Genomic DNA, 26095 nt, shown 5'->3' with positions numbered 1-26095 from the left:
CCTACTGCAGATTATACCAATTTTCTGAAAGTACTGTGTTCCATTCTACAATTAATTTTTATCACTATGAAATCTCTTTATGATGCCAAATGTTTCTAACAGTGGAGAAGCCCTTGTGTGTAGCCCAAAAGAATTGAGACATAAATAAACTTGCTCTTGGCCAAAAGGTCCATTGCTATCTAAAGATGAACCGCATTCTCATGTAATCATAACAATTAGAGCAATGGAGTAGAATTCTGGGGCAAAATGCTAGAAGGAATAGTAAGATTATTTGTAGTTGACAACCCAGGTATTATTTCAGAGTTTGTTAATGTAATCTATTGCACACTACAAAAAGATGACAGACTAGTTTCTGATCTGTGTATATGAAATGTATCTGCTTACTGCATAGTGCTTCGAGTTGTGCTGATATATTTTGTTCATTTCAATATACTATAGCTACTCTCCATAATGGCTTTTCAAGCCCACTTATTTTCTTTTGTACCCTATGTGTAAAATTCTAGATAGAGAATTCAAGCACTAGAAATTATCCAGTTTTAATCCAAAGCATAAATATGTGGTTCTGAGCAGTCATCACTGTTCTGCAGCTTCACCCTTCACATATAAACTGTGAGAAGACACAAGTCCCTGCATCAAATGGTCTTTTTACCTGGCTAAATAGCTCAGCTGAGGGTACCATGTATTCAAATTTAGGGAAAGTATATAGCATCCTTGCCAGAACTTTTAATGTAGACAAACTATTTTACAGATACAAAAATAAACTGACAGACCTAAGACTATGAGGATGACTTGGCTCTAAAACAAAAGTGGCTTGATTAAAAAAAAAATTGGAAAACTAGACTTTGGTAAGCATAGAATCCTTAGTAATTTACTGATGTGCACTGAGGACAGGTATACACTGCATGTAATATATTTATCCTAGAGATTCTATCCAAGAAAAAGTCATCAATGAGATCTTAAAGAGAGTTGAAAAAACCGGTTCTTGAAGTACTCAAATCAATTTATGTCAACTATAATTCAAGAGAGTACCTTAAGTAAGGAAGAAATAGGTTGAATAAACTTCATACGCCTCAGTCAATAAACAATATATCTTTGGGTCAGGAAATTGAAAAAATGTGCTACTTTTAGCCATAAGAAATACAGAAAAGTAGAGCAAAGAAAACGCTTGGATATAGTTTCTTTTCTGTCAAGACATATTTAAAATGTACTGCACAGCATGATTAAGCAGTTAAATTTAATAGAGTGTAAGTTTCTGCTCCAATAAAATAATTTTTCATTGCATGTATTGATTCCCTAACACCTTATTGAGTGGAATGCATGTTTTGTGGGGTGTTTTTGGTAGTCTTATTGATTGCCAGAAAGCTGAGAGGATGGGAAGCGTAGAAACGGTTTTGATTTCATTTTTTCATTTCAAAGCCACTTATGATCAACCTTAAAGCTCAAAAGTAATCTTTATTTATAAACTATGCCCCTTTAAAAACTTTTTCTCTATAAAGCTAAAAGAAGCTAATTAGGTTTTAAGCTTCACTAATGGAATGGAAGAAAGGTGGTGGTTTCTTTCTGCTCTGGGCTAGTGAAACTAAACACTATAGAAATGGATTCAAATCTAAGTGATAAACTTTAAGGAAGACTAGAGATAAATTGCAAATGCATTAAGAATAGTGTGACCGAAATACTGAGGAGATTCAATGCCAGGTAAATGGGAAGCTGTTTCTTTTGTTGTTTTGTTTTGATTTGTTTGTTTTGCTTTGTTTTTGCATTATTAATGTCTTTATGCATTTGAAAATCTGCCATGTAGAAGAGGGATTACACCGCAAAATATGTTAGTGTCATCTACGGGGAAACTGATTTGAATCAGTTTCAGAAAAAAGAACATTTTCAATACTTTGGAAGATGGACTTAACAAAAACAGAGAAGATAACAATTTTAATAATAAGATGCGCTAAAGCTGTAAGCCCAGGAAAAAAGTGATAAATTACAGAGCGGACTCTAGGAGAAATAAGCATCAGATTAAAATGTAAATTATATGAACATTAAGTTTCACCTAAACCAGAGACTCTGTGATGTCATTAAATCTTATGTATGTTTATTTACAGTAAATAAATATTCCTGAAAAGGTACGACCAATCCTTATTTTAAATTTAAGTGGTTTGTGTTTGCATAAGAGGAAATATTTGTTTCCTAAGAGAGAATTATGCCATTATTGAAACATTTTAGATAAAACAATAAAAATAGAATAAAAAAATTCCTCTCTCTCTACTTGCACAATGTTAGTATGCTAATGTGTTAGTGAGTTTTCCCATTTTATGACTCTGTATTTCTTTTGCATTGTTATAACCGTTTCATAAATATAGTGCATTTTGAATTTATATCAAATAATTTTGTTTCTGCATTACTACATTGTTGAATGATGTTAAATAAATATAAGTTTATAAATATAAACTTTCTCATTGCTGTATATGTAATTTAAATTGGAAGTTTCATATTACAAATAATACTGAAATTAAAAAAAATCAAGGCCTGTGCATTCCCTTATGTATTGGATTACTTTTGTAGAATGGCTTCTCAGAAGTATTCTTACCAAGTCTCGTGGCCTGGAGAGTTTAAGGCTCACTGTATGGAGTTTCCAAAAGTGCTATATCTTTGTGTTTAGCCTTCAATTTTAATCTCAGAAATGCTTTAATTATGTTTCTGATATGGTTTTTGTAAATGCTTTTTAACACTTGCAATGTAGATTATTCTGTCTTCACAGTCTCTTCAAATATGACACATTCTGTATTCTTTCCACCAAATAGTCACATCCAAGAAAAAGTACGGGACAATTATTTTTAAATTTACCTATCTGAAAACTAAGTAAAATACAACCAGCTTTTGTAAAGATGAATACAACGGTGGTAACCTATTACAGTGATGATCCTGTACTATGCCCTAGGTTTCTTGCTTCCTGTCAGGACATGCTCTCTCTACTTTTCCATCTTTCCTACTTCTAAGGGCTTAGGGTTTTCCTGTGTCTTCTGCCTGAAAGCCATCTTTACTTCTGTATCACTATATGCCTTTTTTTAAAGGAGTTTCAAAAGATTTTTTTTATTTTTATAGATTTTAGAGGTCCAAGTGCAGTTTTGTTACATGGATATAGTGCGTAGTTGCGAAGTCTGGGCTTACAATGTAACCATCACCTGAACAGTGTATATTGTACCCCTTTTCCTTGTTAAATGATCACAGAAGCAACAAACTATCAGGATAGATTTCTGGATTGGTGATTATAAATGTTAGCAACATTAATAATAATAAATAATAATGTGTGCCTAATTGATGGTTTTTGTATACCATACACTATGCCAACAATATATACAGGGAAACTGATATATAATATCTGTTAATATCAGTTAATTATCTCATTTTATATTATCACAATTCCACATGCTACCTTTTACAGAGGCCACTGAAGCTCAAAGGTAATTTTCGTAAGGGAACTACTTATAAGTGCTAGAATTAGGATTTGGAATCCTAATTCCGAATCTTATTTCAAAGCTATGTTATTAACAAAGTTCCATCTGCATCAGACAAATTATATATAACAAACTTATACACAAACAGACCATAACAGTTATTTTGAGCAACTACTCCCGGGCTATTTTTATTACATATAGGCATCAAGTTTAGTAAAACTTCCTATTTTTAGAGTTATTTGGACTTGCTCTAAAGTAGTATTGATCCTAAAGAAATATTAATTTTGTTTTCATTAATAATCTTCCATTGGGGGTTGCGATCTTCTTTCTACATTGCTTAAACTATATCTTTTTGTTCTCATAATACAGATTCTACTCCCAATTCAGTTAGCCTGACTACTCCAAAGTAGATGATCCTCAGCTTCCATTCGACCTTCAACTCACATTGTCTTTTTCTTACGACTATAAATGACATTCTGATTTCATCTGTTCTTTCATGGAATCTTGAATGTTATGTTATCTTCATTAATTGCAGAGTGTAGTTTTACAGTTGTCTAACAAATATATGAAAACAATCTCTGGGGTTCCATCTTCAAGAAACATGGGAGGAAGGTTATAAGAAATGGTAATGCAATGATTTTTCTGTGTCATCCTGACTTAGAATAGCACAATTACAGTTTAAAATTGTGTCAACGAAGACATATTGCACTGTCCAAAGGGCTTGAATTATAATGTGTGGAAGGTTAGGCACAAGAAAACAATCTGGCTTTAAATAAATATAAAAATAAATATAAATATATATAATATTAAATAAATATAAAATATTTAAATAAATATAAAATATATAAATATGTTTAAATACATTTAAACATAAATATAAATTAATATATATAAAATAAATATAAAAATATGTTTATAATAAAGACATTTGCCTGATGAATCAGCAAAATTACTTGAACATTCAAATATGGCAGAATTTCTTTGGCACAGAATCAGGAAGTTTAGGCATTCTAAGAAGGTGGTCTTATCTGGATGATTAGATAGCTCTGAATAGTGATCCTGGAAATAAAGGCATCCATTTTTTTTCTCTTCCTCTCCCTTGACATAAAAACTAGATAAATATGGAACTGTTTTTCCAGCACTGGAATATGATCAATGTAAGACAGCAATCCCTGAAAGAATAAAAATTCAAGAAGTGAGCCCCTTGGACATCTCTGCACTTTGCCTGAAAATATTTTCCAACACACAGAACAGTGAGATGAAGACCAAGCAAAGTCATATTAACTGAACGGGCAAAGATCAGCGGTCAGGGCAGCTGAAACAGCTGGAATCTGTGGGGAAAGTTATGGCAGAAGAAGGAGAAGTGTAGATGAAAAATGGGGACAGAAATATATGTGATGGAGTGCCTTGAGTTCTTGACTTAAGAGGTGGGCTTTAAGGGTTGAAGGTAAAATCACTCAAAGCTTTCAAGAGATCAGCTACTCGGAGATTGAGAGTACCATGAGGCTGAATAGTACCAGGAACTTTGGAGTTCTAGTACAGTGAAAGTAGAAGGATATGTGTATGACACATAATTAAAATACCAGGAATTCAGTGCTGCAGTAGTATTTATGGGGAAATTTATATAGTACTAAAAATAAGTCTTGAAAGACAGATCTCAAATTGATGACCTCAACTTCCTGCTTACACAACTGGAAACAAAAGAGCTTTAAGCCCAAACTAAGTAAAAGAAAGGGGATAATAAAAATAAGAGTGAAAAATAATAAATTAGACAATTGAAAAATAAATAGGTAAACTCAAAAGTTGGTTCTTTGCTAAAATCAATAAAATTGAAAACCTCTAGCCAGACTGATCAGAAAAAAAGATAAAGGGCATGAATCACAATATTAGAGATGAGAAAAGTAGCATCATTACAGATTCTACAAATATTAAAAGGATAACTGAGGAATACTGTAAGGGCTTTATACTAATGAACTTGATGACTTAGATATCAAATGACTTGAAAGATAAAAAATTACCAAAGCTTTCTCAAGAAATAGGTAACCTGATGCATTCAATATCTATTGAAAAAAATGAATTTATAGTTAAAAATATTTCCACAGAGAATACTACAAGCCCAGATACCCTCAGTGATGAATTCTACAAACATTTAAACAAAAAAAAATATTACCTACTTTATAAAAACTCTCTCAGAAAGCTGAAGATATTTTTCAACTCATTTTATGAGGCTTAAATTACCCTGATACAACACCAAATTATGGACCAATCTGCCTCACAGACAAAAATGTAAAATTTCTAAACAAAATTTTAGTGAACTAAATCTAAAAAGCTATAAAAGAGATAATGCATTTTAATCAAGTGAGGTTTATTCCAGAATGCAAGATTAGGGGTCTAAAAACTGAGAACCAATTAATGTAATATACCATATTAAAAATCTAAAGAAGCAAAACTATGTAATTGTCCAAAAGATACAGTGAAAACTTTTTACCACATCCAATATCTATTCATGATAAAAACTCCAAAAAAAAAAAAAAAAAAGCAGAAGTAGATGGGAACTCTCCAAACCAGACAAAAACCATCTACAAAACACTTACAACTACCACTATACTTAATGTTAAATGATTAAATTTTTTACCCTTAAGATTAGGCAAAGGGTAAGGGTGTACTCCTTCACTGCTTTACTCAATATTGTTGTGGAAGTTCTAGCCAGATAAACAGGCAAAATAAAGAAAGGCAGGGAGGTAGGAAGGGATTAAGGAAGGAGAAAAAAAGAAAAAATAAATGAAAGACATCATACTGAAAAGGAAAAAATAAAACTTCTTCATTCACAGATGACATAATCAAACCCACAGCCAACATCATACTGAATGGGGAAAAACTGAAAGCATTCCCACTTAGAACTGGAAACAGACAAAGTTGCCCTCTATCACCGCTTCTCTTCAACATAGTGCTGGAAGTCCTAGCCAGAGCAATCAGACAAGAGAAACAAATCAAGGGCATCCAAATGGGGGCAGAAGAGGTCAAACTATCGCTCTTTGCTGATAAAATGATCTTATATCTAGAAAACCCCAAAGATTCTGCCATGAGACTATAGGAACTGATAAACAAATTCAGCAAAGTCTCAGGTTACAAAATCAATGTACAGAAATCAGTAGCATTCCTATACACCAACAACAGTCAAACTGAGAACCAAATCAAAGACTCAATACCCCTCACAATAGCAACAAAGAAAATAAAGTACCTAGGAATATATTTAACTAAAGAGCTAAAAGACCTCTATAGGAAGAACTATGAAACACTGAGGAAGGAGATAGCAGAGGAAATAAACAGGTGGAAAACCATACCATGAGTTAGCAGAAACAACACTGTTAAAATGTCTGTGCTACCCAAAGTGATCTACAGATTCAATGCAGTCCCTATTAAAATACCAACATCATTTTTCACAGATCTAGAAAAAATAATTCTACACTTCATATGGAACCAGAGAAGACCTCATATAGCAAAAGCAATCTTAACCAAAAAGAACAAATTGAGAGGCATCAATTTACCAGACTCAAGCTATACTACAAGGCTATAGTAACTGAAACAGCATGGTATTGGCACAAGAACACACATAGATTAATGGGACAGAAGGGAGAACCCATCCTCATATAGCCATCTAATCTTTGACAAAGCAGACAAAAACATACACTGGGAAAAAGAATCCTTATTCAATAAATGGTGCTGGGAAAATTGGATAGCCACGTGTAGAAGACTGAAACAGGATCCTCACCTCTCACTTCTCACAAAGATCAACTCATGTTGGGTAACAGACTTAAACCTAAGACATGAAGCTATAAGAATTCTAGAAGAAAATGTTGGAAAAACTCTTCTAGACATTGGCCTAGGCAAAGAATTTATGAAGAAGAACCCAAAGGCAATCATAGCAACAACAAAAATAAATAAATAAATGGGACTTGATCAAATTAAAAATTTTCTGCACAGCCAAGGAAACTATCACGAGAGCAAACAGACAACTTACAGAATGGGAGAAAATATTTTCATGTTACACATCCGATAAAGAGCTGATAACTATCATCTACATAGAACTTGAGAAAAATCAGTAAGAAAAAATCAAACAAACCTATCAAAAAGTGGGCAAAGGACATGAACAGAAACTTTTCAGAAGAAGATAGACTAACGGCTAACAAACATGAAAAAAATGCTCAACATGTGTAATCATCAGGGAAACGCAAATCAAAACCACAATGAGATATCATTTATCCCCAGTGAGAATAGCCTTTATCAAAAAGCCCAAAAAACAATAAATGTTGGTGTGGATGTGGAGAGAGAAGAACACTCATACACTGCTGGTGGGAATGCAAACTAGTACAACCTCTGTGGAAAGCAATATGAAGATACCTCAAAGAGATACAAGCAGAACTACCGTTTGATCCAGCAATCCCATTACTGGGCATCTACCCAAAAGAACAAAAGACATTCTGTAAAAATATATGTGCACTAGAATGTTTATAGCAGCACAATTCACAATTGCAAAGATGTGGAAACAACCCAAGTGCCCATCAATCTATGAGTGGATTAATAAAACGTGATATATGTATACCATGGAGTTCTATTCAGCCACAAAAAACAATGGTGATATAGCACCTCCTGTATTATCCTGGATAGAGCTGGAGCCCATCTCCAGTATCACAAGAATGGAAGTATCACAAGAATGGAAAAACAAGCACCACATGTACTCACCATCAAATTGGTTTTAACTGATCAACACTTAAGTGCACATATAGTAATAACATTCATCAGGTGTCATGCAGATGGGAGGGGGGGATGGGTATATATACAGCTAATGGGTGCGGTACGCACTGTCTGGGGATGGACACGCTTGAAGCTCTGACGTGGGTGGGGCAAGGGCAATATACACAACCTAAACATTTATACCCTCATAATATTCTGAAATAAAAAAGAAAAAAAAATTTCAGGAGAGGGAGAAATAATCTGTCCTTTAAAAACTATCAAGTACTTTTGTCTATTATTTTCCATATTTCTAATGTGGCATATATCTGATAATTTTTTAAGAATTCACTTGCACTCAGAACTTCCAGAAATACAAAGTGTTTTCATATAAGATGATTTTACTTTAAAATTTACTTTTTCTAGGAAAAATGAGCAAGCCCAAGTTTGGCCATTACACAGCACTTTTGATTTCATTTTGCAACACATTTTTTTATTTTTAGAAACATCTGTAATTTGTTTAATTAAACATAATTCTTTATTTTAAAATTGTAGTAAAATGCATGTATCAAAATTTACCAGGATCAAACATAATTCTTCAGGACATATTTCAAATGTAGTTACAGCTCCCTCCTATTTTTGTATGCAACAACAACGTCCTGCACTCAAGGGAACTTTCAAATAAGGTGTATGAATACATGCGAGCAGAAAAGGAGAGATTTAAATATCACCCTGATATGCTGGGAAGAAAATATGACATGATAATGTTAATACAGTGTGAGAGTTCAGACAGCATGCTGAGTGACTTTCTTTCTTTACGAATATCTGTCAACAGACATGCAGACCACTGATCATGCTCTCTGCGCAGATTTAAAGCTCAACAAAATGGACGAGTAAATCAGCAGTGTGATTTGTATACACTTTTTGAAAACAAAACTGCCTAGAAGAAGTCAGTTTGGAGTTATTTACAAAGTTTTGGCTTTTACAACCATACTCAGAGGGTGACTTTCACTAGAACTTAATGTAATCACACACACATTAAAACAAAAACACTAGTTGAAGCTTAAGGCCTCTTTAGAATTTTAATAGTTATAAAACTCTGTAAATAGTAACTATAAAGTCTATTTTTTCTCAATTAGTTTAATATGGATGAAACAGTGTAACTACTTCATCTTTTTCTAAATATCAACCACAATAGTGGTTGGTAGCTAGTAATAACAAATAATGTCCATTTACAAAATTAGTTTTGTTTTCTGCTAGCTAATACCCATTAATGAGAAACTAAGTTAACTGTCACTGGAATCATCCATATGGTCTTTTAGGAGAGTCAGCAACTCTTCTAAATATTAAATTTATCAAATTTGGGGGGAAATATGCCGTTTTTGCATCTGATCTAACAACTGAACATAAAAATTTTATTTTGCATAACCTTATTTTTTTTCAATCACTGTCTTCTAGACAAGAGAATTTGAAAATGATTGTATATTAATATGTAAAATATAAGATATTCCTTTTGGAAGTTGCTATTTCAAATAAAAATAAAAACATAAATTGCATCATAGTGTTAGTAATTTGGAGTTGAGAGGTGTGTGAGGAGAGGACTGAGAAAGACAGATGGTATTGAAGTAAGCCTTTAGTAGTTTCACATTATGTTAAGTGTGACAAACTATCTCACAAAAGGTTGGAAAGAGTATCTGATTTTCAAACGTATAACACAAGGAGAAAAAATAATTTGGTCTTCAAATTCATGAGACAAAAATCAAGTCACTGTCCACTAAATACCAAGCATAAAATAATTTTGAAGTCAAATCTAACTACTATTGTGATAAGGTCATTTGCATGGTTATATACACACATATATATTAAATGTTAAAATAAAAGTTAAGTTTTTAACCTATCAACATTTCTTGCCTCATTTTTTCCTAGTCTGAATGTACTAGTATGTACCATTGTGATAGTCTTTGTTGTGCCCATAATAGCATTAATTAAGTAAATAATTTAAGGATTTTCATGCAAAGAAACTCAGAGAAGTACATGAAATTAAATGCTAGCATTTAATGTCAACTATTTTGAATTCTCCATCCAGATTCTAGATTAAAAAAAAAAAAACAAAAGCCCAAGGAAACTAACATGGTCTAGATTGCCTGAATTTCCAGACTAGATCACTTTGAAATTCACCAACAGATGAACAAGGAAGGAGGCAATGAGGTCTGAGAAATGGTGCAGACAACGTGACTTTGATTAAGCCCCAGATGTTTTTCTCCTCTTCAGGCAATTCAAATAACAAAAGACAGTAAGACCTTATAAAACCATGCATTCTCATGTATTATGAAATTGATCATTAACTAAAGCATGCCCATATTTAAACCATCTCAGAAAGATTCTACCATGCATTTAGGCAGTTGGTCATTTACTCTAACAGCCAGAATAAAAGTGAATGAAAAGCTAACAAACTAAGTCAACTATTCAGGTGTTTTGACAAAATTAGATTACTGTTGATTTTTGCCCCTTCGTTTTTTATATTACTGTTGTGATTTGTAGCTGTAAAGTACACTATATAGCTACCACATTTTATTTATGGTGATGACGTGGGCCTGGACACCCAACTCACAATGTGTTAACGGTATATTTGTAAACATTCGATTCTTAAAGACAGAAATGAACAATTATGGAGAAAATGAAATAAATTAGCTAATGAAGAAAAATGGAACTTTTTAATTATTTTAGAAAGTTTTTTATAAGATGTTTGCATTCCACCTAAAAAATCTAAATTCTGTGCAGGTGTAGACAGGCACTATGTACACTATGATTTAGTTATTTTCCTATATATTTATCTAACACGTGATTATTTTGTTTTATTTGCCCCTTGAAAAGTTCGTTAACGTCAGTGCAAATGGCTTTCACATTAACCTGTGGAATTCATCTCCAAATACCAGGGCTTTCTAGGACAGAACTCATAAATGAAAATCGATACTGTTCCAGTTTATGAAATGGTATTCTTTTGTTACAGTTCTCATTAAGCGTGGCAACCCACAGGCTGCAGGGCCCTGAAGATTCTCCTTTTGCTTCTTCTGCACAGTGAAACATTCTTACATTGACTAGATTAAACACTTTGCTTCCTGTTTTTATGTTTAAATTCTTTATCTCTGATATATACCTGTTTATCAAATTTTGAGGATTTCCCTTACATTAAAATCTTAGTTATTGCTTTTCTCCTTTGGTAATTGACGGAAATCCTCAGAGCTCTCCAAGTTCAAATTTACATTACAGCGAACTAAAAATTTCCCACTGTTTCCTTTAGAAGTAGGCATTTTAAGTGTCAAATGAAAATATGGGCTATCATTCTAAAATAGATGTTTTAGAAAATCTAGACAATTGTTAGAAATTCTCCCACAGAGGCAGAAATGAGACAAATTAAACGTTCATTGAGATGAAACCCAGGAGACTTAGCCTGCCTACAGAAACCAAATAGAAGCATAGGAGATTTATGAGGAAAGCTGTTGTACTAATGCTAGTGAAATGTACTGGGGACTCTCTTTTTGATCGGGTTTTTAATCATTCCAAATCCATACTTGGATTTTTTTCTACTAATGTAACAAAAGTATGTCCCTGTTTGATCATAACTCAGGAGAAAGCCAGGCTTGACATCACTGTTTTTCAAGCTTCCTGGTGTAGAAAGGAATTAAAATATTAAACACTTGGGAAGATTTGAATATAAGGTATACACCCCGCTCTCTGTCTGCATTCTTTTTCTTAGCATGGGAAGAAGCTGTAGTTATTTCATATGTTGTGAACATTTCTCTACTGTCCTGTCCAGGCTGTTTGCTTTCCTTGAGAGTGTTTTCCTGTTGTCCTTAAATTCATTGCTATAGCCACGTATAAAGATTGATTTGGACAAGGTTGGAAGCTTAAGGGAACACATACTATTAATATGAATTCAACTTCAGGACTAAGAGAAAAGAAGAGGCAAGAAAACATCCCTAAGCCCATATTTTAGGAATCTAATGAAGTTACTTTTGCTACAAGTAGGAGTTAGGTTGAAATGCCATAAAGTGTTATACGATAGAGGGACTTTGTACAGAGAACCAAGAATAAATTCTGCCCTGATCCAACCAGTTCTCCTACCTGCCAGGTTTTTCAAATAATATGTGTGTGTGTACACACACACACACACACACACACACACATATATATATGAAATAATTGAAAACATAGTCAAGTAAATCTTTATATTAATTGATGATTTGGTCACAAGGCCCAATATAGAACTCCTGTAGAGTGTTGTTTTTGTTTGTTTCTCTCTCTCTCTCTCTAAACTCTCAAATCAAAGACAGCAAAAAGACTTGCCATGTTTCTTTAATGTCCAGGCTGAAATTTTACATCACACCATTCCTATAAGTGCAGGAGTCAATTCAAACCACAGCATGTGACATACATACATGGGCACATGTGTAAAGATGCATGCCGGTTATTCACATAAATGCTCAAGAAACACATAGAGTATCTTTTCTTAATGTCTGTTGTAGATATGCCCAAGCCACAGACTTAGCCTTCTCAGACTGGAACATAGGCCTGTGCTTAGTATTATATGAGGCACAGTGAAATTCAAAAGATCAAGACAGATGTCTTACTCCTTAATCTTTTAGCATATTCTTACCTGTACTTAGCTGTAAGTGTTGCAGCAAGAGATAGAGATTTTTCTTTGAATAGAGCCCTGAAGTCCTCCTCTGTGCAACCCTATTTGTCTCTCATGTAATAAGTTACTTCTTACTTCAGCCCCAGTGGGTTTACCCTATGAAAACAAATACCCTGCTATGGTCTGAACGTTCCCCCACATTTATATGTTGAAAGTTAATAGTGAGGACTGAACTCTGATTTTTTCCTTTTCCCAAAAATTCCTTTCTAAGAGGGCCTGGTGAGTCAACAAATAATCAAATCTTTTTTAGGATGTGGTTTACTTCCGGAGCTGATTCTGGTATAACATCATGTGAAGCATGGAAGACCTTTATCTTAACTCAAGCATTCCTTTCCATTGATTCCTGGTCTTTGGACAAAGCCTAACTCTTTCAGCCAATTGTCAACTAAACAATCCCTAAATCCACCTTTGACCTATAAGCCTCTGCTTTGAGATGTCCCACCTTTTTGGGCCAAAACAATGTAGCCTTCCATGTATTGATTTATGACTTTACCTGTAATCCCTGTCTCCCTAAAATGTATAAAACCAAACTGTAACCCAGCCGCAGCGAGTCTACTTGCTCAGCGCTTCTTGGATGTGGCACTGGGTCATAGTCCTCAAATTTGGCTCAGAATACACCTCCTTAAATTGTTTTACAGAGTTTGTCTTCTTTCCCGTTGACAATAGGTAATGTGATAGTATTGATAAGTAGGGCTTTTAGGAAGTGATTGTTATGAGGGCAGAGCTCTCATGGATCGGATTAAGGGCCTTATAAAAGGGCTTAAGAAAGTGAGTTCATTCTTTTTTGCCCTTCTGCCTTTGCCATGTGAGGACACAGCATTTGTCCTCTCTGAAGGACACAGCAACCTTGGAAACTGAAAGAGCAGCCCTCACCAGACAACAAACCTCCTGGCACCTTGATCTTTTACCTCCCAGCCTTCAGAACTGTGAGAAATAAAATTCCATTCTATATGTATTATCCAGTCCCTGATGTTTTGTTATATCAGTACATATTCCAACTGATACATGTGGAATTTGCTTTCAAGTGTTATCTGGGTGAGCAGAGTGGACAGAATGCCAAATGTTCTCTCATGGGCCCTAAGCCAGATCTATCGGTAAAAAAGGCCAATGAACTGACCTCCTCAGGCCAACTGAAAGTCTATAGAGGGGAGGAGTGAAGCAGCATAGGTCAAGAATACTTGGACATGAGGGTTAGTCTGACAAGGTAGAGGAAAGTTTTCTCTCCCCCTTCCCATCCTGCCTGCCTTCCTCTCTTTTTTCCTTCTTTTTTTCCTCACCTTGTGATACTACCACACCCTCTCCCATGGAAAAGAAAAGAATGGATTGCAAAGCTGCTATTAATTATGTCTTTTCCAATCAGTAAGTGTCAAATTATGACCATGATTGTAAAATCAAGTAAAACAAATGTGACACAATTTGTGAATAAATAATTCCATAGTCAGAAGAAGAGATCTTCCTCAGTTCTCATAGCTTTCCCACACAAAGAGTAAGTGGGCTTAGGACTTTTATGTTTGTCTACTTCTTTACTAAATATTTATTTATCACCTACTTAGGATCTGACACACTTAAAGATGTCTTACTCTCTAAATACATGAAATAATTAAATACATGAAATAATGAAATGGAAATTACAGAATATCAAGCATCAGAGATGGGTCAATTACAATGCTAGTGCAGGAAATTCCCTTGCTGCACTTGACAAATGTTAATTCACTTAATGCTCTCTCTCTCCCACTCACACACACTCACACACACACAAGATTGGTTCTGTTATTTACTTCATTTCACAGAGCCATAAATGAGGGTGCAGAATCCAAAAATAACTGCCAATATCATACATTTAGTAAATGGTGGAGATGTGATATGAACAGTCTGCCTCCAGTATTTGTGCACTTAATTATTATGCTGTGCTTGATTGATATTCATGTATTAATGGAAGTGATATGTAAGAATTTTTACCTAAATGGAATAATTTTTTGGGGGGGAATAATTTAATAATATAAATTTTGAATTTAAAAAAATATACCATTAAACAAAAGAAAGAGGATGGAACCCAAATACTTGAATGCCTTTTAGATGATAATTCCTGCTTATGTCTGGTCCACCTGGGTTGGTATTATACACCATTTTATTCATGCAGAACCGAAAGCCGAGACAGATTTAGATTTGGAAGTTTAGTCAGGACTTGACATCTTTTCAACCCAGTGCTTCAATATGAAATTCTTCTGAAATGAAAACAGTTTAGACATTAGGTCCACAAAAGATAAGAACAATCTTGCAAAGAGAACTTAAATGAAAAAGTAAAAATTTTAGGAGATAGCCATTTCTTGACTGTGAAACCATCATCTCTCATTCAGTCTAACCAGATAGCATCTTTTTTTAGCAATGATACAATAATAGTTTATCTATGCTCTGAAATCTTCTGGAATCATAACCTGGGCATTTTCTTTGCAGAGGCCCTGGTTCAGGAATGCTCATTTCCTCTTGTTAAAAAAAAAAAATCACTACCTTGTCAATTCATATCAAGACTTACCTTTCTGCCTCCACTCCTGACAAGTAGCTCAAAGCAATTTCCTAAACCTTATGTGCATTTTAGGTTTCATAGGTACAAAGTAATTTTTAAATCCCAAAATTAAATCTCTCTTTAGGCCATAAGAGACATTTTAAATTAAAAAATCAACTTATGGAAATGTTTTAATTATATTTTTTAAATGATCCATTTGAACTCAGAAGAGAGTAGCATGTGTTATGATTAGAGACGTGTTTGGTGATTTTTGAAAGATTTCTGTTCTCTGGAGCAGCACCTATTGAATGTCATTCAACTGAATCGAGGGTTGGGGAAGTCAAACTCCTGGGCTATGCACATCTAGAATTCTGCACAAATGGTTGATTTCTCCAAAAAAGCAGCTTCATTAAGATGTTATTTTATTATGTATTATTATTGACTTTAGTTAACTAGTTAGAGCATGTGCTGCTGAATTTGAATTGCTATGTATTGTGGCAATATTTTAGAGAACAGGGAATTAACTGCTATTGGGGCAAGGTACACATTTTCAATTTTTGTTTAGCCCAGACTGTCACTTAAAATCAAACGTTATCATATTTTATTTTTCCCTCCATTCTAATACACCACAACGTTCTGTATCTCTATGCCTCTGTTCATGTTACTCCAATTAAGATTACTGCAGTAGACACTTCTGGAACTCCACTCAGATCTCCTTTATTTGGCTGAGGTGCAGCCATCCCCAGCTGCTACTAGGCCTGAAAGTAATGGCTTACACCTGAGGCTTTCTCCAAAGACTTGCTTTGGCTATTAACGGATGCCAGGAGACTTTACACTCAAGAGCTCCCCATGGATGAGCCAAGGCTAGACTATGCTTGAGACCCAGTACCTGAGGAGTTTTTTCTCTTCCCTTTTCTGCTCCCTTCCCTTACAGGTTTTTTCTGAGAGGCAATCCATTAATAAATTATACATAAAAGCTCAGCGCTATCCCCCTAAGACTGAAAACATTATAAGATGTCTATTCAGACCACTTTTATTCTACATTGAAATAGAAGACCTAGTCAATGTTATAAAGCAAGCAAAGGAAATAAAAGGCATACAGATTGGAGAGGAGAAAGTAAACTGTCTTTAATCACAAAGGACATGATTGTTTATAAAGAAAATCCTAACGCATAGAAAAAAGCTACTAGAATGAACAAACGAGTTTGGCAAAGTCACAGCATATGAGGTCGATATAAAAAATTCAACGGTGTCTCTATATTGGAACAATAAAGAAATGGAAATTGGAATTGAAAAAAACAATTTACACTAGCAAATGAAAATATGAAACATTTAGGAATGAATTTAACAACATACACGTAAGATCTGTAAATGAAAACCACAGAACGTTGCAAATAAACAAAGACAAAAAATAGCAATAAGTAGCATGCTCATTAATCAGAAAACTCAGTATTGTTAAGATGGAAACTCTCCCCAAATTGAACTATAGATTCGACATAATCCTTATCAAAGCCCTGATAGGTTTATTTTTTGCGGAACTTGAAGAGCTCTTGTTTAAATTTACATGCAAATGGAAGGAACTGCAATATCCAAAATAACTTTGAAAAAGCAGAACAAAGTTAAAGGATATACATACCTGATTTCAAGAGATACTATAAATTTATGAGAACCCATAGAATGTGGTATTGTTATAAAGACAAACATACAGATCAATGGAAAGAATATGGAGTTCAGACAGAAACAAACATATTTGGTCAATTGATTCTCAACAAAAGAATCAAAGTAATTTAATAGGAAAAGGAGAGTTGTTTTTCCATAAACAGTTCTGGTACAACTGGATATCCACATGCAAAAGAAAATAATCCTTGACCCATTACTCATACCATATAAAAATTAGTTAATAAATGACAATAGATGTATATATATTAAATAAAACTATGCAACTTCTTGTTAAAAAAAAAAAGCATATTCTTATGATCTTGGGTTAAGCCAGGTTTCTCAACTCAGACATAAAAATCAAACCAAAACTTAAAAAACAGATAAATTGTATTTCACCAAAATTAAAAACATTTCCTCTTCAAAGGTATCATTAAGAAAATGAAGAGGCATGGCATACACTGGGAGGAAATATTTGTAAAATGTGTATATGATAGAAGACTTATATCTAGAATATTTTTAAAAAGGTCCCATAACTCAATGATAATAAAACAAACTACCCTATTTCAACAAATTGGGCAAAAAATTTGCATAGATACTTCAAGAGTAAAGTGCAGATAATACACCACAACATGGATGTACCTAAAAAACATTATGCTAAGTGGAAAAAGCTAGTCAGGAAAGACTACATATTGTATGATTCCATTTATAGGAAATGTCCAGAATAGGTCAATCTACAGAGACAGAAAGTGGACTAGTGGTTGCCTAACCTTTGTGCAATCATAAAAATGTTCTGCAATTAGATTTTAGCAATAAATGCACAACCTTGTAAATATACTCAAATGTACCAAATTATATAATTTCAACGTATGGCTTTTATGGCACATAAATTATATCTCAAAAATCTGTTAATAAAAACATTGTACAAATGACAATTAAGGATGAAAATATACTCAACATTATTAATGAAAATAAAATTAAAGTCACAATGAGAAACTACTACACATCCAAAACACCCCCAAAAATTATAATCCTAGCACTTTGGAAGGCTGAGGTGGAGGCAGGAGGCTTGCTTGAGGCCAGGAATTCAAGACTGGCCTGAGCAACAAAGCAAGACCCCTGTCTCTAAAAAAAGAAAGAGCCTGGTATGGTGGTGTGCACCTATAGTCCCAGCTGCTACTCGGGAGGCTGAGGCAGGGATTCGCTTGAGCCCAGGAGTTTGAGGTTGCATTGTAGCCCAGGTGAAAGAGAGATACCCTGTTTCAAAAAAAAAAAAAGAAAGAAAGAAAGAAAAAAAAAGAAAAGAAAAAAAATTGGACAATATCAAATGTTGGAGAAACTCTTTTTATCCTATATTGCTTGTTGGAATACAAAATAGCACATCCTCTTTGGTAAAACAACTCAGCAATTTCTTGTTTCTTATAAAGTTAAATATATACTTCCCATATGACCAAGAAATCTTAATCCTGGACGTTTGTCCAATAAAAATAAAAACCTATGCCCACACAAAAATGTGTACACAAAGATTGAAAGCACCTTCACTGATAACAGCCAAATACTGGAAAGAACTCAAATACCGATCAACTTGTGAATGGATAAATAATTGAGGTATACTTTTTATGATGAAATACTACTAAGCAGTAAAAAGAATCAAGCTACTGATGTACACAGCAACATAGATTGATATCCAAAGCATTATGCTAAGTGAAAGAATCCAGATACAAAGAACTACATACTGTATAATTCCATTTATATAAAATTATAGAGAAAGGAAAAGTTATTTACAGACATAGCATATTGGTGATTGCTGGACATGAGGGTTAGAGGAGATGATTTAGTGCAAAAGGGCATAAGTTAAATTTCTGAGGCAGTAGAAATATTCTCTATATGGTACATAGCTATATGTATTTTTAGTATGTATACATATATTCAAAACTCATCAAGTTGCACATTTAAAATTGGTAAATATTATTTTGTATAAATTCTGCATCACTAAAGTTTATTTTTAATTGATTAAACAATTGCCATCAATTGAAATCACTTTTGCTCATAAGGTAACCTATTACTAGTCTCATCACAGAACCAAATGACATTTTATTGCTATTAAATATTTTCATTTTTTTTCTTACCATCCTCTGATTACTTTTCCCTACTTTGGCATCTTTGAATTAGAGGAAGGATGAATGTCTTTCTTCCACAGCAGTGGTGATATCTTTTCATGTTCCATCATTTTCAAGGAATCACTTTTGTGATTAAAGCTGTTTACACATTTGAATTATTAGGAAGTTGTGTGTAGTGCTTTTGTGCCCCAGCTCTGAATCAAAATATCTCTGTTCAAATAGTCTATTACTGTCTGCATGGTCTGGCAATATTCTGAGTCTCATCCTTTGTAAAATGAAAAAATAACAATACTTATTTCATCATCATGGAGATTAAATGAGTTAGGAAGGAGAGTGCCTGCCAAATGATGAATACTTAAATGTTAGCATTTTTTAGTGTTAATATTATTACTTTTAACAAAAATGTAGCTTCTCTTCCCTGAGAATTATTGTGCTTTTCACAGACCTGCATTCTGCTCTAGAGACATTTGACATACAGTTTTCCTAGGCATAAATAGTGTTAATAGTAATGAATTAGAGTCCCTCATTTTAAATTGCAAAAGACACAGGTGTTCTTTTAATATGTTGAGCTGAAAAAAAATAACTGTAATTCCTGGACTGGGCTGAGGGATCAGGATTCTAACAAGTAAGAGAAATCCTTGATGTCACAAGGCAGATATATCCTAATCTCCAACATTTGCTAATCTCTCTCCAAGTAATGAAATACTGAGGGAAGTTCCAAAATTATGTAGTTGTTATTTTTACAGGTTTCCAAGAGGACACGTAATTTTAGCAGGAAAATCTTACTCCTTGCTCTAATAAGAAAATTATATTCATGTACACACCTTTCAATTGTTTATTACAAATAATTAAACAAATGATGTACTATACTGTTTTATTCTTCTTGCCCTCATAAATAAATGAAAAATACACAAGCAAAACACATTCATTAGCAGAACAGAGAAATCATAGCTTCCATGTTCACAAAAAAGCAAGAAAGACAATGGTTCACAGGTAGAGCCAAATACTTGTAAAATAGACACAGGATTTATTTTCCAAAATTTAAGAGAAAAGAGAATAAATATATCCCTATATCAAATCCAGTTTTGTTTAAACAGACCAGAAATCATATGACAACACTTTTAAGTGATATCCACATTTATGAAGAACTAATTGGGGTTCTGAGCACAGTAATGCCAATTTGAGGACCCATTCCCACCTAGCTGGCTGGGAAGGAAAGATATAAATGCATGCTTACAGTACTTTTTAGGTGGAAAGTTCAGTCAGTATTCAAGGGGGATTGCTCTACCTTTGTAATTACTTCTTATAGTGAGCTAACTTCTGAGAAAGTAATAATAAGTCAGTAATAATAATGGCTTAAATTTACTGATCTCTTATTATTGACACAATTACCAATCCTGTAAAGGACATCCAATAAGCACCCTCAATTCTGAGGAAACTGAGGCACAACAATGTTAAGAGGCATGCACAAGATCACAAGGTCATTAAGGTGTTTAGCAGTGAATTAATCATAAGTGAATGAGCAACTGGATTCTGACAAGTAACCATTGCCTCCTAAGTTATACGTATTATCATAAATGTCTCAATCTAACACTGCTCCGAATCCCTCTAATTTGAACCATAGCAATATACTTCATAAATCCCTAACTCATTGGATTGATTCTATCCTATGTGGTCAAATTGTCATCCAATACAGCTTCATAATGCCAAATTTTAGGTGAAAATGTTAATGGATTCCAATTTAACAACCCAAAATAAAATAACTGCTAATATATATCCATTTCCCAGAAATACCCTCATTTGCTCCCATTTCTGACTTGGCTCAAATTTTTTCCTTTGCATAAGGTGGAAATCCAAGTGAAGATGACATCAAGCTAACTTTCTGTAATTTGCTTCTCCCATTTTTTCTATTAAAATATTTATGGAGACATAGAAAAAATCATTAATATTTTCACTAGCATAACAGCCATCAACACTAATGAAAACAGAAAAACATTACAAAGCTTTGGAAGTAACTTCCAATCATATCAAGACAAATTGAGAAATTAATTTTTAAAGCAAACTTTTTTCTTTCAATGACATGGAAGAATACCACTAACAAAGAGGCATGCCTGGGATGTCAGCCCCTCCTCCACTCCATATCCTGGGACTGAAGAGAAGTTGGCTTCAGTCAGAAACCTCAGGAGAACATGGAACACTACTGCCAAATGTCGCTCCTCTTCAACTTACTACCCCTCAGTACCTGCCTTTCTAAATCCATTAAAAAGCTATAATTAACTTCAATGAAAAAGGCATAACAGGAAACAGATTTTCTTCCCATTGTATGTAGGACTTGTAATTTTTGTGCATAGCATAAAATTAATTTAATGAAGGAAGACCACAGATGGCCTTTGAGCGTACTGCTCATAGTCAGAAACCTTGTGAAGTAGGTAGAAGAGTGACAGTAGAGGCATTTAGCTCTAAAAGGAATGATTAGATAAATGCCAGTTAGGAATCTGAGGCAGAACTAGGAGTTGGGCATATTATACTGCTCTCCAATTTTAGATATAAAAGGAGAATTATAACAGCACCTGCATGGTCAATGGAATGGTTGAAAACCAATTCACACACTCTCTCTATTGTTTGAAACAGGAGTGATGAAGAAATCCCATAGCCCAAAAGAAAGGGAATATTGCCTAGAGACTAAGACAAGGAATAGACCTCTAGAAATGAAGAAAAAGAGGAAAATATTAGAAAATGTCCACCTTTCCTCAAAAATGTAAGTGTCAGCTCTTTGCAATATTATGCTAAGTCTACTTATTACTCTAGAAACAATTTATTATTATATGGTCTCAAGTAATTGGAAATTCTATATAAGGAAAGAGAAAGAAAAAGTCCAGAAATACCAATCTGTTGTTTTTTCAAAAATTATTCACTGTCTATTGTATACTTTAGCAATATATCTAAGCCAAAAAAGAAAAAACTTGAGCATGTAATTTGAATGTTTATCATATCAAACAATATAAATAGAAATAAATTTCTACCTAGGCATATTGTGATAATTTGATACTTTACAGAATATAAACAATAACAAAAAGCACACATGTAGAGAAAAGAACAAAAAATTATGCTGTCCTCAAATTCAAATATATTTTTCTTCAAGTAAGGGCTGAGAAATAATAATAACAAACCATCAATAAAAGATAATTTAGGGAAATTCTAAAATTAAAAATAGGTAATTGGGGTTGTAATGATACAAAATTTTAAGAAATAAAATCATTAAAATATTTCCAATATAGAGCTAAAGTGTTACAAATTCCATCTAAACTCAAATATCAATAATTTTGCTGAAAGTATATATAATAAAAAAGAATCACAAAATTTTATATAAACTACAGTGTCAATTTATATCAATAGGTATGAAGGTGGAAAGATAGAGAGATGATAGATCTGATAGGTAAAATGAACAAATTTACTTGACTTTGTTTCATTTCTCTCAAGTTTCTAAATTTTCTGAAATGTGACTTATCACTTTGTTGCCCAGAAATTCTTATTGAAGTAATTATAATAGAAGAAATAAAATCTATCAAATAGTTTTTCTCAGCAAAGCTCTTTGAGCTCAAATATTTTAAGGGTGATTTTTTTAAACTTATACATTTTTAACTTTCCTGACATAAAAAAAATATAACCTCTAAAGTAAAGGAATAGACAGAAAACTCAATAATCCATGTTCTGGTTATGGTATAATTTTAATGTCAAAACCTGAAAATATCATAAAATGAATATTTTTTACTTATACATAAATGAAAATATTATATAAAAAATAATTACAGAGAGATCAACAGAATAATTTCCAAGTACTAAATAGGGTTTACCTTAGAAATGAATAGATACTTCAATGTTATAAAATATGTTAATATGGAATAGAATATCAAGGGATTCACAAGATAAAGTATGTTGAATTGACATTAGAAAAGCATTAAATATCCATATTAACCCCAAAGACTTATCTATTATTTATTTATTTATTCATTTTATTTTTTTAAATTTCAGAATATTATAGGGGTAGAAATATTTTGGTTACATATATTGCCTTTGCATGGGCCAAGCCAGAGCTATAAGTGTGCCCATCCCCCAGACAGTGCACTCCACACCCACTAGTCGTGAATTTACCCATCCTCTCCACCCCCTCCCACCTGCCCAGCACCCCATGAATATTATTTCCATATGAGCACCTAAGTGTTGATCAGTTAGTACCAATTTGATGGCGAGTACATGTGGTGCTTGTTAAGAATGGGCTCTAGCTCCACCCAGGATAATATAAGAGGTGCTAGTTCACCATTTTTTTTCTTTATGGTTGAGTAGTACTCCGTGGTATACATATACCACATTTATTAATCCACTTATGGATTGATGGGCACTTGGGTTGTTTCCACATCTTTGCAATTATGAATTGTGCTGCCATAAACATTCAAGTGCAGATGTCTTTATTATAAAATGACTCTTTTTCCTTTGAGTAGATGCTGGTTCAAATGGTATTTCTATTTTTAGTTCTTTGAGATATCTCCAAATTACTTTCCACAGAGGTTATACTAATTTTCAGTCCCACCAGCAGTGTATGAGTGTTCCTATCTCTCCATATCCATGCCAGCATTTGTTATTTTGGGACTTTTTGATAAAAGTGATTCTCATTGGAGTTAAGTGATATCTTATTGTGATTTTAATTTGCATTTCCCTGATAAGTAGAGATGTTAAACACTTTTGTATATGTTTGCTGGCTGATATTCTGTCTTCTTTTGAAAACTTTCCATTCATGTCCTTTGCCCACTTTTTAATGGGGTTGTTTGATTTTTTTCTTGTTAATTTTCTTAAGTTCTATATAGATTCTAGTTATCAGCCGGATGTGTAGCATGCAAATATTTTCTCACATTCTGTAGGTTGTCTATTTGCTCTAATGACAGTTTCCTTGACTGTGCAGAAGCTTTTTAATTTGATCAGGTCCCATTTATTTATTTTTGTGGTTGCTGTGATTGGGGTTGTCTTCATAAATTCTTTGCCTAGGCCAATGTCTCTAAGAGTTTTCCCAACATTTTCTTCTAGAATTCTTAAGGTTTCATGTCTTAGGTTTAAGTCTGTTATCCATGATGAATTGATTTTTGTGAGAGGTGCAGACCCAGTTTAAATCTTCTGTATGTGGCTATCCAATTTTCTTAGCACCATTTATTGAATAGAGAGTCTTTCCCCCAGTATATAGTTTTGTCTGCTTTGTCAAAGATTAGATGACAATATGAGGATGGTTTTATGTCTGGGTCTTCAGTCTTGTTCCAAAGGTCTATGTCTCTGTTCTTGTGCCAGTACCATGCTGTTTTGGTTACTACAGCCTTGTAGTACAGCTTGAAGACTGGTAGACTGATACCTCCCAATTTCTTTTTTTGCTTAAAATTGCTTTGGCTTTGGCTATACGAGATCTTCTCTGGTTCCATGCAAAGCATAGAATTATTTTTTAAAAAATCTGCAAAAAATGATGATGGTATTTTAATAGGGATTGCATTGATTCTGTAGATCACTTTAGGGAGTATAGACATTTTAACAATATTGATTCTGCCGCTCCATGAGCATAGTAGGATTTTCCATCTGTTTACATCCTCTACAACCTCTTTTCTCAGTGTTTAGTAGTTCTCCCTATATAGGTCTCCCACCTCCTTAGTTAAATATATTCCTAAATATTTAATTTCTTTGATGCTATTGTGAAAGATGTTGCATCTTTGATTTGATTTTTGGTGAGACTTAATCTATTTTAAACCAACAGTCAATGGAATACTTCACAGTTAAGCACAATCACTTTCTCTTTAAAATCAAAAACAGAGCAACACTGGCTGTTATCACAATTTTTCAAATGTTATCCAGGAAATATTAGTCAATACAGTAAAACATAAGGATAAGTGAAAGGAAACGAAGAAAAGACAATCAATTAAGAAGAAAAATATCATTAAACATTTTTAAAACCAAGATCATTAGCTGAACTAATTAAAGTTCCCTAAGTTTGTAAGCTAAAGAGTAATAGTACAACATTCAAAAACTTTCCTTTTACCATCAATAATTAGACAACATAAAGTAAATATTTCAATTGTAGTAGCATTAAAATATCCTAGAATAAACTAAGCAAGGTATATGTAAAGAAACCAAATGCCACTGAGATATTTAAAGAAAGATTTAAAATAATATATATGTTTTCATAATGAGCATGGATAGCGTGACTAAACAAATAATAAAGGTCAAACAATTAAACAAGTTTGTTTTGGGCATAGTGATAGACAATAACAACAATGGTATAGAATAGGGAGATGGGAGTAGACCTGGGTATATATAATTGGTTAATAATCATAACAGAGAAATCACAAAGTAAAACTGACAAAGGGCTTGTTTAATAAGTGGTTCTTGATACTTTATGCTTTATTCTTAGTAAAGCAAATCTCAGGATTAAAGAATAAAATATGCTTTAATTAAATTTTGTAAAAATAATATAAATTATGTACTTAGTATTTGATTTTTAGATATTGAAAGGATTTGATGGCTTAAGAGCAACGGAAGAAACCAAAAATCAAAGGGTGGGTAGAGTTGATGTTCTCAATAATCTGTTAATCATGAACAATATACTCTGAAACATATTTTAAAGAAATATGACAAAGGATTACTACTCTAATCTATAATGAAATCATACAATCAGAAAAAATACCCCAATCCATAGTTACAAACCCCAATACATGGTCAAATTAAATTAAACAGAGGATCTAAAAGAAGGCATGTGTTTATCTAATAAATTATTAGAAAAGTATTTAATCTTTCAAATCAATGAAATGCATAGTTTTTAAAAATGAAACTTTATTTCTCATTCTAATCATTAAATATTCATAATGAAAATAAAAATATCAAACAAAAGAGTACATTGAAACAGACACTC

Source organism: Lemur catta, chromosome 7 (assembly GCF_020740605.2).
Source record: "Lemur catta isolate mLemCat1 chromosome 7, mLemCat1.pri, whole genome shotgun sequence".
Lineage (NCBI taxonomy): Eukaryota > Metazoa > Chordata > Mammalia > Primates > Lemuridae > Lemur > Lemur catta.
Note: the sequence above shows the minus strand (reverse complement) of the source record.